A 16,183-nucleotide genomic window follows, 5' to 3' on the forward strand; every position below is an offset into this window, starting at 1 on the left:
TAGGTACTTGACTGTACATACGAATGTATAAGCACATGTATGTACATCACTCATGCACACAGGCATAGCTTTACAGTGACATCCAAGTTAAGGAGCTTTCCAAACAGCTGTGTTGTGTTTCCCCCAGCATATTTCTGTGGGTTGGAATTACACTGTGGCATCATCTGCTTCAGTGACCACAGCCTGCATCTAACCATGAGGACCACTCAGAGATTTGACACGTGCTACCCACACACAACCCCACTCCCTGTCCTAGTTGTTACTGTAAAACCTGAATAAGGAGATGGCATCTGAGCCCTCCTCTTCATCTTTCTTGACATTCCAGTCCCACATAATGTGAAAGATCAGGCTGAAGTTTCTAGAGAAAGGTAGGTGTGTTAATATCCTAGAGCTACCATGACAAAATAGTATAGACTGGGTGGCATAAACAATAGAAATTCATTTTCTCATAGTTCTGGAGGGTGGAAGTCCAAGATCAAGTTATTAATAGGTTTTGTTCCCCCTGAGGCCTCTCTCGCACCTTGCAGATGGCCACCTTGTCCCTGTGTCATCACACAGCCTCTTCTCTGTGTGGGCAGCCCTAGTGCCTCCACCTCTTCTTATAAGGACACAAGTCATATGGGGCTATAGGATCCCATTCTAAAGGTCTTATTTTACCTTAATCACCTGTTTATTTTTAAGATTTTATTTATTTATTTATTAGAGAGACAGAGTGTGTGAGCATGAGTGGGGGGAGGGGCAGAGGAGGAGGGAGAGGGACAGAGAGAATCTCTCAAGCAGACTCCGCTAAGCATGGAACCTGATGTGGGTCTCGATCCCATGACCCTGAGATCATGACCTGAGCCAAACCAAGAGTCAGATGCTCAACCAACTGAGCCTCCCACATGCCCCCTTAATCACTTCCTTAAAGACCTTATCTCCAAATACGGTGACATTCTGGGATACTGAGGGTTGGGACTTCTACATATAAAATTTGAGAGGACATAGCTCCATCAATAATAGCAGGCCTCTTCAGTGGACTACAAATATCACCATCAAAGTTTTATTCAACTTGAGACTGCTGGCTTTTGGAAGCTCCACGTTTTGGCAATGATATGCTCTTTTAAATCATTCTATAGATACCTAGTTTAGGGCAATAGTCACTGTCTCTTGTTTGTGGACAAAAGAAAACAAAAGACCAAATTTTAAGTTTAGTTCACTTTATGTTTTGTAAGGGGAATATGCCAAGTGGCATCTTTTTTAATGAAACCATTTGGAAAGTATTGCTTGTGACTAAAATAATAATTTGAAAAGAAATGCAGGCCATCCCTAGTATGAAACTGGAGAAGCTCTCAGAGCTATATTTTTCTGACTCATTGAAATTTCTTCATCTGTTGTCCTGCTTGCTCCTTTAACCCCAATTCACCTGTGGTACTGGAGAAAATAAACTTTTAAAAAATCCTTCTGCCATTTTCTCCAATCTACCTCAGATATTCAAGGTTAGATACACGTAAGATTCTTAAATAAGTTACAAAAGACTTCTTGGAATACTCCATCACATTAAGATATTTTCCTCCTCTGTGCCGCCTCAATCATAATAAATTAATTATCATATATTATTATTATAAAAACAAAAGCAAAGCTGCTATTGCTGAGTTACAGACACTTTGCTAAAAGCTTTATATTTCTTATCCAATTAATTCTCACAACAGCCCTATGAAACACTGTATTATCATTATTCCCATTAAAAAGATGAGAAAACTCAAGCTCTGTTCATGGTCAAATTCTTAGCTACTTGTTTTCTCCTTGTCCCGAATCTGTCCAAATCCTGATGGTCCAGCAAGTCAGTCCTCCATCCTACCATTAGATTGTTCTGGTGATGAGACTTAAAATGGCCTAGGTCATGTTTGCTCAAAATCCTTCACTCCACTAATCCAATCAAGCCCAAGGTCCAAGCTGGTGCACCGGATTGGCATCTTCTTAACTTTCCCCATCTTCACATGCAGGAATGTCTGAAGGCTTGAGACTTATTAGGGTAATTTTTTTAAAGTCTTGTACTAGCTGAGATCAAAAAGAATTTTGATAAATCAGGGTATTTTTCACTACATAGGTATGGAAAAATCTTGTTATTAAAAATCTAATGAATAAGAGATGTTCAGCTGGTTAAGTTTAATATATTTCCCTTTTTTAAAAAGCATCCAAATAGAGCAGATTCTTACATTAATGTCCCAATAAAAAATAGAACAGAATCTCTTACAGAGGCAGAATGTCATCAATAAAATAAAGATATTATCTATAATATTTAGAGGTCACCAGGGCCTTTTTCAAACTCTAAAGCCCTCCCAAAAGGAATTATAGTTGGTGTCCAAACCTTCTGATGTTGTCTTTCTTTGAAGACACCACTGCTCTGCTCTCCTATCACCAAGACAGCCCTTCCTGAGCATTAAGATCATTCAGGACAACCTAATTGACGCTGAACTTCTATTTGTTTACTTATTGTGTGTCTTTACTCACTTTTTCCCTTCTAACAGAAGTGATGTCATCACTCATTCTGGATCCATCTCCTTGAATCAGGGATGAAAAGTGATACTATCTTAATTATACGAAGGTATGCAGAGGGGCTCATCTCTCCATCAAAATTTCCTGCTTCCTCACACTGTCTGGTCTAAAGAAACTAGTGAAAAATGTGTGGGCATTATTAAGACCATTGAGTAAATTTCAAAGCTAGAAGACTGCTTGCTAATTGGCGTTATTCAATACGTTCATCTCAATGTTGACTAAAAGTTCAGGAATAAGAACTGCAAATAAATAGGTATTTATTAAAACGGTGGGAGGAGGGAAATCACATTTCTAGCAGGTAGGAACACTGCTCAGAGATTACATATGGCAGTGTGTAAATTTACACAAACTTATAAAAATGACTTAACTGTATGTAATATAACACGAGGTGTAGGCAAGCTCAGCCAACACCAGGTGTGTGGCACATGGGAGAATATTCCATATTGCAAATAAATTCAAGTGCGTGCCCCCAGTGGAGAAAGTAGAAGTGCAGACCCCATTATTATTAATAGAATTACGTTCTGCCTCACATCAAAATATTTTTTCCACATTATCCCAGAGCTGATAGTCACAACATGCACGTTTTGTATCATTTCAGTAGATTCTCTTGTCATCTCCCACAGCTATGAAATGTCCACTCACTCAGAGTTCAATTATTAAAATGTATTTGTCAGTACTCCAGTAGCTATAAATCAATGTTAGGCACCTCAAATGGATATGTTTTTGGTTCAGGGTATGCAGCGTGAGTTTTTCTCTGTACATACAGCAGGGAGAGGGAAAGAATAGAAGGAAGTAGGCTCTACTTCCAACTGATTAGAAATATTCCCACACTAGAAAATTCCAGAAAACTAGAATTCCCACACTTACTATGTCCCAGGCACTTTTCTAGGTGCTTATGTTAATTTATTTGATCCTTGCAACAAACCAACTGGGAGTAGAATTATTATTATACTATGTTGCAGATAAAGAAAGCAAGGCACACAAAGGATTAGTAATATTTTTAAAGATTTTATTTATTTATTTGACAGAGAGAGAGAGACAGCCAGTGAGAGAGGGAACACAAGCAGGGGGAGCAGGAAAGGAAAAAGCAGGCTCCCAGCGGAGGAGCCTGATGCGGGGCTCGATCCCAGAACGCCAGGATCACGCCCTGAGCCCAAGGCAGACGCTTAACGACTGAGCCACCCAGGTGCCCCCTTTTTGTTTTGTTTTGTTTTGTTTGTTTGTTTCAGGGCTACAGGTCTGTGACTCATCAGTCTTACACAATACACAGTGCTCACCACAACACATACCCTCCTCAATGTCCATCACCCAGCCACCCTATCCCTCCCACCCTCCTCCACTACAGCAAATCTCAGTTTGTTTCCTGTGATTAGGAGTCTCTTATGGTTTGTCTCCCTCTCTGGTTTCTTCTTGTTTCATTTTTTCCTCTCTTCCCCTATTATCCTCTACCTTGTTTCTCAAATTCCACATATCAGTGAGATCATATGATAATTGTCTTTCTCTGACTGACTCATTTCGCTTAGCATAATACCCTCTAGTTCCAGCCACATCATTGCAGATGGCAAGATTTCATTTTTTGATGGCTGCATAATATTCCAGTGTGTGTGTGTGTGTGTGTGTGTGTGTGTGTGTGTGTGTGTGTGTATCATCTTCTTTATCCATTCATCTGTCCATGGACATCTGGGCTCTTTCCATATTTTAGCTATTGTGGATATTGCTGCTATAAACATTGGGGTGCATGTGCCCCTTCGAATTATTACATTTGTATCTTTGGGGTAAATACCCAGTAGTGCAATTGCTGGGTCATAGGGTAGCTCTGTTTTTAACTTTTTGAGGAACCTCCATACTGTTTTCCAGAGTGACTGCACCAGCTTGCATTCCCACTAACAGGAGGGTTCTCCTTTCTCCGCCTCATCACCAACATCTGTCGTTTCCTGACATTAATTTTAGCCATTCTGACTGGTGTGTGGTAGTAACCCATTGTGGTTTAGATTTGTGTTTCCTTGATGCCTAGTGATGTTGAGCCCTTTTTCATGTGTCTGTTGGTCACCTGGATGTCTTCTTTGCAGAAATGTCATTCATGTCTTCTGCCCATTTCTTGATTGGATTATTTATTCCTAGGGTGTCGAGTTTAGTTCTTTATAGATTTTGGATACTAGTTCTTTATCTGATATGTCATTTGCAAATATCTTCTCCAATTCTGTCAGTTCTCTTTTGGTTTTGTTGACTGTTTCCTTTGCTATGCAAAAAATTTTTATCTTGATGAACTCCCAATAGTTCATTTTTGCCCTTGCTTCCCTTGCCTTGGTGATGTGTCTAGGAAGAAGCTGCTGCAGCTGAGGTCGAAGAGATTGCTGCCTTTGTTCTCCTCAAGGATTTTGATGGATTCCTGTCTCACATTTAGGTCTTTCATACATTTTGATTCTATCTTTGTGTACGGTGTAAGGAAATGGTCCAGTTTCATTCTTCTGCATGTGGCTGTCCAATTTTCCCAATCCCATTTGTTGAAGAGACTGACTTTTTTCCATTGGATATTCTTCCCTGCTTTGTTGAAGATTAGTTGACCATAGAGTTGAGGGTCCATTTCTGAGTTCTATATTCTGTTCCATTGATCTACGTGTCTGTCTTTGTGCCAGTACCACATTGTCTTGATGATTACAGCTTTGTAATAGAGATTGAAGTCTGGAATTGTGATGCCACCAGCTTTGGTTTTCTTTTTCAACATTCCTCTGGCTATTTGGGGTCTTTACTGGTTCCATACAAATTTTAGGATTATTTTTTCCATTTCTATGAAAAAGTTGATGGTATTTTGATAGGGATTGCATCAAATCTGTAGATTGCTCTAGGTAGCATAGACATTTTAACAATATTTGTTCTTCCAATCCATGAGCATGGAACATTTTTCCATTTCTTTGTGTCTTCCTCAATTTCTTTGATGAGTATTCTTTTTTTTTAAAGATTTTATTTATTTATTCGACAGAGATAGAGACAGCCAGCGAGAGAGGGAACACAAGCAGGGGGAGTGGGAGAGGAAAAAGCAGGCTCATAGTGGAGGAGCCTGATGTGGGGCTCGATCCCATAATGCCAGGATCACGCCCTGAGCCGAGGGCAGACGCTTAACCGTTGTGCCACCCAGGCGCCCCTCGTGAGTATTCTATAGTTTTCTGAGTACAGATTCTTTGCCTCTTTGGTAAGATTTATTTGTAGGTATCTTATGGTTTTAGGTGCAATTGTAAGTGGGATTGACTCCTTAATTTCTCCTTCTTCTGTCTCCTTGTTGGTGTATAGAAATGCAACTGATTTCTGTGCATTGATTTTGTATCCTGCCACTTTACTGAATTCCTGTATGAGTTCTAGCAGTTTTGGGGTGCAATCTTTTGGGTTTTCCACATACAGTATCATATCATCTGCAAAAAGTGAGAGTTTGACTTCTACCAAAACTGAATCAGGAAGAAATAGAAAACCTGAGCAGACCCATACCAGCAAGGAAACTGAAATAGTAATCAAAAATCTCCCAACAAACAAGAGCCCAGGGCCAGATGGCTTTCCAGGGGGATTCTACCATTTAAAGGAGAATTAATACCTATTCTTCTGAAACTGTTCCAAAAAATAGAAATGGAAGGAAAACTTCCAAACTCATTTTATGAGGCCAGCATTATCTTGATCCCAAAACCAGATAAGGACCACGCCAAAAAGGAGAATTACAGACCAATATCCCTGATTAACATGGATGCAAAAATTCTCACCAAAAGACTAGCCAATAGGATCCAACAGTACATTAAAAGGATTATTCACCATGGCCGAGTGGGATTTATTCCTGGGTTGCAAGGTTGGTTCAACATCCGCAAATCAATCAGTGTGATACACTACATTAATACAAGAAAGGACAAGAACCATATGATACTCTCAATAGATGCAGAAAAAGCATTTGACAAAGTTCAGCATTCTTTCTTGATTAAAACTCTTCACAGTGCAGGGATAGAGGGTATGTACCTCAATATCATAAGAGCCATCTATGAAAAACGCCAGCGAGTATCATTCTCAATGGGGAAAACCTGAGAGCTTTTCCCCTAAGGTTAGGAACACAGCAAGGATGTCCACTATCACCACTGCTATTCAACATAGTACTAGAAGTCCTAGCCTCAGGAATCAGACAACAAAGAGAAATAAAAGGCATCCGAATCTGCAAAGGATTAGTAATTTACCAAGGTCACCCCTAATGGTAGGTGGAGCCGGGACTGAGCCTGGGTGATCTGGCTTCAGAGCTTGTGCATCAGCACTCCCATCCTATAGAAATGGCCAGGACACACCCACTACTCATCTATTTGGAGCTCCAAGTAGCAAAAGCAAAACATGAGAAAACTAGTCTCACATCAGAACACCTAACGCATGTTCCCAAATCTATCATCAATTCAATGCACAGCCCTGGAAATGCCTTTTAAACTCCCTGACGAATAGTGTTGTTATGAGAACACATAATAAGGGTGAAACATACCTGCAGGGCTTTAAACACTATAAAGATACAAAGGGTCAAACTTATTGTTTGTAAAAACATAGCGTTAAGGGGAACATTTCACTCTACCTCTTCTCAAACTTCATTTATTTAGATAGTGTTGTCTTACCTCTAATATAGATACCTAATATTTTTCTGTAACTTAGTTTCTAATATTTAAATACCTTCTAAAGACCCAACATGAGGAAAAAAATCATCTAATAATCTACATCTAATTTACATAACAAGTAAATAAAAGCAGTTATCTACATACTACCTACAACCATCTCACACACAACCAGGGGGAAAAAACTTCCAGAGATCTATTACGGAAAATATACATATATGGAAATCTTCTTATTTTTTCTTTTTTAAATTTTTCTTTTCTTCTACCTTTCTTTCTTTTTTTTTAAAATTCTTTCCTTTATTCCTTCTCTTCACAAATATTTAATGAGTATGTACCATGTGCCAAGCAAGGTTCTGGAAAACTAGAGAGAATTCAAAGTAAAGTATTTCATCAAGTTCGCTTCCTACCATAAAAATAATGAACTAACAAAAACTAGCATTTAGTATGACGGCAGAGGCTCTAAAGCAAGTAAAATGAAGTAAAGAGATAGAGAAGTGGGTGTGGGGAGATCTTCTCCATCCTTTCCAGATCCCCTCTGAACCCTTTTCCACATGCTTCTTCCAGTTTGGGTTCTGCCAGTGGGAAAGGCTCTGGCAGGAGATGGCAGAGAAGAGTAAGACGGAGTTTGGGGGCGGGGGGGGGGGGGTTGAATTCCCACTTCCTCTCTGCAAGGCCACTGGGTGGGGAAGTGGGCCTCAGTGTTCCCGACTCAGCTCTTTGCATGCTGGTCACTAGGACCTGATTGCAAAGGGAATGGGATGCTGTTTTAGATGGGGGCGGGGGGACACAAGTCCTCTTTGAGATACTGACATTTCTCCTTTGAAGCAAAGAACACTGAAAGACAGAAAATAAGATAAACATGGATTTTCAGTAACCCATAATCCAAATCAGATTTATTTCCTTCTGGATCCCTTGGATACAAAATTCAGAGAAAAGCCATCACAGAACCGAGGAGAGTGAGCTCAGGCATGCAAATTAAAGGCAAGAAAAGGGACATTGGAAATGCAGAGACATTGGAAAGTCAGAGAGAAAAGCAGCTGAGACAGAGGGAGAGTGCAGAAAGACACAGAGATGCTTCTTAACGGAAGGTCCAAGTCCTCCGTGGCCTGGTCTAAATCCTCCACTCCCAAGTTAATGAAGACCAAAGATTCCCAGGATCTGAGGATCTGGTTCATCTGGAACATACAGCTACCATATTGTTACCTGCACATTAAGCTATACTTTTGCTTTTAGTTTTCCAAGAAATGCTACTTGAAACTAAAAAAAAAAAAAAAAAAATAGTTGAGATTTTTTTGAGCTTAAAGTATTCTCCTTTCAATTCCCTTTGCTTTAGTTTCTCTTTTTCCTTAATTTTTTATGGCTGGAAGAATGTAATTAATTCAACATGGTTGCTTAGGGACATTTTCCAGGTCCTACTAGGCAAACTGTAGACATTTATTCAAAATTGGGCATAAGGAACAAAATCTCCAGTAAATAATTTATTATATTTGATATTAATTCCTCTAGATTATTTTACTTTTGTGAAAAACACATACTAGTATTCTTAATGGGAAATATTTGTAGCATCACACACTTCTGGGATATCTTTATCACCCCACAACTTGTGCTTAGACAAGCACAAATTGGAGTTCAGCATCTCAGGGTATTATTCTGAAAATGTGCTCATTTGACAAGGTTTTTTAAGCCTTATGGACTTTACCCAGAGCACAGTAAATTGAACTTTCTAGGATGAGAGAAAAATACATTTTTTATATTACTGTTATCAGGAACCTGCCTTTTGGGAAGCCCTTCACTCTAAAATTGGTCCCCACTCATTTGACCAATCTTCTGTGGTTAATCTGAAATTTTAAAATGTATGTTTTGCTGAATTTTGATATGGCAAGGGCTCTTTATTTTTCTAAATAACCACTCTGAAAGAATGAGCTTGCAATTTAAAAACTAGTACTTATTATTTCAGAGCTTTCTAACGTATGACTCATAGGCTGAGGGCTTGCCACTCAATCACTTTTGGCTAGTGTGAACATTACCTCCCGAAAATCTACAGAAATGTTTATACATGCTATGTTAACTGTGGGCTCTTCTGAGGATTGACTGGAAATTAAATAATTTATGACTTTTTCTTTTTAGTTTGGATTCCTATAAATTAAAGCAAAAATAGAAATTGTATTTTTAGAGTAAATTAGAGTGTACTTTAAAAAATGTACAACAGCAAAAAAAAAAAAACCTCTTTGCCACATTTCACAATAAATAAAATATTGTTAACAAATGTGCCAGTGTTTCTCTGGGCAGTTTATATTTTATTTGGGAGTTTTCATATAAGTAAGTAATCATAGAAAATGTGGCTTTGCTAGCTCAGACTTTGGAGCTGTAATGCGCCTTAAAAACTATTTACATAAACTCTGCATTTTACTGACAAGAATACCTAGAGCTTGAAGAAAGGAGTAAATTGGCCAAGAATGACTTAATCTCTTCTGAATTTATAGAGAGGCACCCTGGAGCCTCTCTCTCTGCCCTCCTTGAAGCTTTGATGAGGATAATTGACGTGGGTCAGGCCAGGGAGAATCACTGGCAGGAACAGCAGAGACCCTCAGGGACCAGTGAAAGAGAAGATATTATCCGAGGTGACACTCTAAGGAGATAGGACCCAGTAATTAAAGTTGTCCATTGTCCCACCTAACTTTAACAGGGTCCCAGAGCTGCAGTCACCTCTTACAATGAATCTGATTCTCTGCCTGACACTTCAGTATAGAAGCTAGTGTTTGGTTTACCCTTTATAAAGCTTTCCATACAGCTGTGTTGAATGGTCACTGCACAAGAGTGTTCACCCACAGGGGCAGATAGAGACTGAAGCTTAACATTCCCATCACCTGCTCACTAAGACATGCTTTGTGGCACAGGAACATGTTGAACACTGTGGAAATACCAAGTTATGACCTCTACAAAGGGGGTACCCTAATTCACCTATAGAAGTCGTATGAGCTGGTGGAGTCCTGGATAGATTACGATTTGGAATGTCTTGGAAAATCTACCTTTCAAGTGGGTATCTTGGCTACATGACCTTCATTAACAAAAACTCTGACTTTTTTTTTTTTTAACTTACAGGAGTGAGAAAGAGGGCATCTATCCCTTCTTCTTTATGCCAATTCTTCATAAAATTTCTAAAGGAAAGTTTGGCTAGTTGGCAGAATGTACAGGGCCCTCCACCGCCATTATAAACCATCACTGTTGGATTTATAACCAGGGGCCATTTTTCATATTCCAATAATGATTATTTCTATGAGATACATATACTGTGGCATTTTCTTAAAGAAGGCACTTCTACAAATCCATGCCCTTGGACATGTTTTAATGCTTCAGTTGTGTTTTGACATTTTCATGTCTTCATTAGTGAATTCCTGCAAATCTCTTCTCCTTGAAACCACTGCCTGCCCCCACCACCTCTCTCAAGAGCCATTTGCTCACTGAAGGATTAGGGCAATTTTTATTACTCCCAACAATAAAATAATGTGATGTCTTTCTTTGTATGAACTATGAGGGCATCCATTATTCCTATGTATCCTCCCATCATGTTGAGAATTCAGTCAGTTTAATTTAATTAAAACCATTGAATCACGGAATGTTAACCCTGGAGCAGTATTTATAAAGTGACAACCACATAGGCAGGACATTATGCATTGTGCCCTCCTCTGTGGCCGCCATGTACTTTCCCAATTTTCCCTTCATTTCCCACCCACTGAAGACACTCGGCAGATACTTCTAGGATGTGTGGAGTAACAGAATGAATGTATAAAATAATTACTTTTCTTTTCATCAATGGCACTTTCAAGACCCCCAGGGTGAAACTGCTCCATGAGCACTGTGGCTCCATAAAACACACCAAAGCAACAGGAAAACCCTGAAAGACTCAAATGGAGCCACATGGAGCTAGAGCCACATTCAGCTTGATGTCAAGCTCCTAAACCCCACATTTGCCTGCATACTATTTCTGCAACTGGGTTAGGGGCCCTCTGGAGCAGCTGTTGTGAATTCTGGCTACTAATCCTAGGTATCCAAAACTCTCCTTTCCATCTGCCACTCTCCCCCACAATCTAACAAGCCTCATGGGTGGTCATTAATACCTGATCTCAACCTTGCTTTCCTCTATTTTCACCTCTACCAAGGTCTCCAAATCACTTATATTCCAGGCTCTTTATTACAATGTATTAGGAGGGAAAAAAAAAAACAACCACTCGTCAGCTAAAGCACTGATCGCAACTAGGTGAGAAGGATGATGGGAAACAATGAGGTGGGCAGAGAAAAAAATAGTAAGATCAAATTAATTCCAGATTGCTGTCTAGGATCCTTTGTATGAAATGGACATGAGATTCTGTAACACTAGAGCTCTGATTCACTTCTTTACCATAGACACTAAAGTCGTCTCTGAAGTAATAAGTGCTTTGTTGGCCTGAGGGACTTAGTACAACTGGCACACCGGCACGAAACGCTGTGCAGGCTTTCTGAGTGATCAATCACCTCAACCAATTTTATTGATGGTTATGATGACTACCCATACTTAATCCCCCCCATACACATATATAAGAACTTTCAAGAGCAACTGTGGGGAGACAATTCCACAACGTTCTTGTAATTTCTTCTGGTCATGTAACCAATGGAGTCAGGTAGCTTCTCTACATGTCTGAGATAAACTTGCCTGCTGTAGGCTCAGCCCCTTTCCAGAGTTTCTATGCTGGGTAGAAATAAAGATCACATGTGCCCCTCCACTCCTCTACCTTCCCTCTTCCGCATTAACTTAATAATCTTACTGATTACATTTTCCTTTTCATGAGGGTGTTGAGATCTCTGAGCAGGGCAGAATAATTAATGATTCTCTACCCTAAGTTTCGAACAAATTGAGAGATGAGTGAAAGATGGTGGTCAAAATAACCCTTTATGACTAGTAATGGCTAAAGCAGAGATGTAACCCTATGAGAGCTACATAGGCTTCTCACTACTTCACCTCAGAAGAAGTCAGACTCACTCTTCTCTACACCCTCCTCCAAGTCCCAAGCCATGCAGGAAAGATTTGCAAAATGGAAGGGCAATGAAGAACCCCTGTTCCCTATGGGCTTGTTCCCAAGGGGAGTTGATGAGCTGTGCTTTATTCTTCACATATTTCCTAATCAGATTAGGCCACTGGCCCTCCCCAGGGTGCTGAGTGAATAAAGGAGTGGAGAGAAGCCAGAAGTATTTAAGGAAAATCCCTTCTAATGTAAACCAGAGGTTGGGAAGAGGCAAATTGACCAGTGGCCAATCCTACAGACAGAAACTGATCTGTTTCTAACTTTACATTCTCATCTAGAGTGACTAGCCTATCATTTTTTGGTCTATTTGGCCCTTCCAGGAGCACTTTCTGCCATTTCTGAGATAGAGGCAGCCATGGGCAATGGTTTTATTTCCCCTTCAATAATGTTTACTTCTGAACATTCCTGGCTAATTATACCACTTGGTCAACCAAACCAGGCTGGCCAAACCTCCCACAGGAGCCACTGCAGGAACTGCCCTGAGACTACTCACTTCAATAGCCTGAAAGCTGATCCACAGCCATGGCTCAGTCTAGCCCTTCTGGCTCAGTGCATGGAACCCTATTCAGGCTGAGCAGTTAACTTGTTCAGAGCCATGCCATTGCCCAAACTGCTACTGTGGCATTAATTTCACTCCTCAGTTGAGACAGCCAGTGTATGAGCTGGCACACTTAATACCTCCACTGTCTTCTGTAAAGCCCAGCTTGGTAGATGGCAGGATCACAGTGTTAAGTTCCTGGGAGTAAGGAAGAATGAGGATAAGTTAGACTGACATCCTGATCAACATGCTCAGTCTGTATCAGGTAAACACACCTATAGATGTGTTGTTAGTTATCATAGCTATTTGTGTATTATGCTATATTGTACATTTCCTTAGGGCAGGGAGTGATGTCACTTTACTTTACAGTCTCTTTTCAGTGTCTTGAGTGCTTCTTTCAAGAGAAAGGACATGGTGTGTCCTGGAGCGAACATGGGGTGGGATTCAGCTCTCCTAGCGGTTTGGGGGCTCATCCCTCCACCATCCAGAGCTTCAGCTTTCTCATTTGTAAAACAAACACATAAAAACTACCCCCATGTTTGTATGGCAAGAACTGAATGAGATTACTTATATAAAGCACTTAGCACACTACTTGGAACACAGCAGCAAAAAGCTGGACTAAATTCTTATTATGATAATCTACCATACAGCCAAAGAGGTAGCCTTCAGATTCACACTTTGGGTATTTCTAAGGCAAAAATTTTGACCAAGGAGCCAAACCATCAAAGAATAGGCTTTACTAGAAATGCCCAAGTTATAATTCATTCTTTGCCCTGTTCTCTAGTCTTGACCCTCTTTCAATGCTACTAGCCATTCAGTGGTGCCATTTTACAGTGGAAGCAGAAATAGGAGCCATGTCAATGTGAGATTTTCAGGAGGAAATAAGAGGAATAAGATTGCATAGCTTAAGAACCTACATGAAACAGGTGCTCACAATTCACTCAGTTAAAAAGTAGCAGAGCTGCGATTTGAACCCATATCTGTCTGCTCCCAAAGCATTTACTCTTCCCACCAAACCATCTGCCAGGCTAGTTAGTAGGTGTCGTTCAGATAAACAAACATGGTTTCCATGGGGAAATAAACAGAGTTCCTAAACTAATGGTAAGTCTAAGTATACTGAATAATAAACTCTTACTTCCATAATATTTTCTAAGCAGTCATGGAGTCATGGGGGGGGGGACTATCAGGAAAATGGACTGACTATAAATAAATCTTACTTCTTTTATTTCTGCCTCCTCAATATTTATTCCAACATCCTCCTCAACTGACCTCCCTGCCTCCACAACAGTACCCTTCCAAAGCATCCATATTTTAAATACTATTGTATTTTGCTACATAGTAAATGCTGAGTAAGTACATGCAGGATAAAAATCTCTACCTATTGCTTATAGCCAGCATATTTTAAATTAAAATCTTGCCTTTATTCTCTCCTTACAACATGTTGATATCTCTTCATTGCCTTTAGGTTGTTGGAACTCATTACACTCATCTGTAATCACAATGTATGTTCAAGTCATATTGAACTATTTGTATATCCTCAAACATGTTCTTCCTTAAGATCTTTGCACATGCCTATTCCTGGAATACTTTTCCCACATTCTCTTTGCTTCCTATCCATTTATTTCCCATCCATTTAATATAGAAGGAAGCCTTCTCCAAACTCTTATAAGACAAGGATAGGTAACCACGTTTTGCTTTTTTGTTAACCTCTCTGGTGGTATTTATCAACTCTATCCTCCCCTTATCTACCTATTTCCACTAAACTACAAGCATTTTAAGAGCAGCTATTCTTTCTGGTATAGGTACTTTTGTACCTTCGGCCAGCACTGAATCTAAGCTCACTAAGGGTTTGCTGAATGAACAAATAAATCAATCAGTCACTGAGCAGGGTCACAGACATGCATAAGAAAGTGGCTGGGAGAAACTGGCAGGACAGTATATGCACACTGGAGTCCAAAGTCCTAAGACGGTTCACCCTGATAGTTCCCCAGTCTTTATCATTTCACACATCCATCTCCCAGGGAACTTTTAGACCATCTGTATCAACAAGAATCAAATCAACAAGTAAGGAAATGAAATGTATTTGTTGAATTAAATTTGAATTGAACAAGTAGGAACCTTTTTTAAGTCATAGTCTTTATATTCAACACTATAGATCATTTTCTATCTAAACAATAAACTAGTAGAAATTATCTAGGAAGACATTCATTCAACAAATATTGAGTGTCTTCTCTGTTTCAGCTAGGCAATGAGGTTATAAAGGTGAATAATACACTACCTCTCTGGGCCTCAGTTTCCTCACCTTAAAATAAGGATTTTAGAAAGTACCTATCTCATAGAATTACTGTGAAGAGGAAATGAGTTGATTCATATAATTGTTTAGAATAATGGCTGGCTTAGAGTAAGCATTCAATAAATGTCAACTATGGTGAGGTGGTGATGAAGATGAGACAAGTATGATAACGAGGATGGTGCCACCACGAGCAGCTTACAGTCTCATGGGAATGACACACGTGACTGAACCACTGTTCTGCACTGTGAAAGCAGCATAGAAGAGGAATCAAAAAGGGACAACAGTATAACAAAGAGAGCAATTGGCTCTGCCTAGGGCTAGCAAAAAAGATAAAACTGATCAAAAAGGCTTCACTGAAGAAGAGACAAATCTGAGCCTTAAAGAATTAATAGGAAGCAACCTAAGGGTCCATCAACAGATATGCAGATAGAGAAGACGTGGGGTACACCTACATATATGCACACTGGAATATTACTCAGCCACAAAAAGGAATGAGATTTTGCCATTTAAAACAACATGGGTGGAGCTAGAGGGTATTATGCTAAGTGAAATGAGTCAGACAGAGAAAGACAAATACCATATGATTTCACTTACATGTGGAATCTAAAAACAAAAAAATGAATGAAAAAAACAAAATGGAAACAGACATATAAATAGAGAACAAACTGGTGGTTGCCAGAAGGATTGGATGGAAAAAATAGAAGGGGATTAAGAGGTATAAACTTCCAGTTATAAAATAAATAAGTTCAATGGTGTAAAGTACAGCATAGGGAATATAGACAATAATGCTGTAAATTTGCATGGTGACAAATAGTAACTACACTCATGGTGAGCATTTCATAATGTATATAAATGCTGAATCACTGAGTTGTACACCAGAAGCTAATATAATATTTTATGCCAATTAAACTGTAATTTAAAAAAAAAGAATTAGAGTTTGCAGGCAGGCGAAAATCTTGTCTTCAGGTTCTTAAGGATCTCAATCCTGTTTTTAATCCTTCCTATAAGAAGGATCTTTTCCATGTATGAAGGTCTTAACAGTTGGGCAAGCTCATCAGGAGAAAGACAAACACAGAGGTACAGAAAATAAGTCTCCTCCCCACTAAGGTTTATTTGTCTATTACAATTTTTCATA

This window comes from Ursus arctos, unplaced genomic scaffold (assembly GCF_023065955.2).
Source record: "Ursus arctos isolate Adak ecotype North America unplaced genomic scaffold, UrsArc2.0 scaffold_22, whole genome shotgun sequence".
Taxonomy (NCBI): Eukaryota; Metazoa; Chordata; class Mammalia; order Carnivora; family Ursidae; genus Ursus; species Ursus arctos.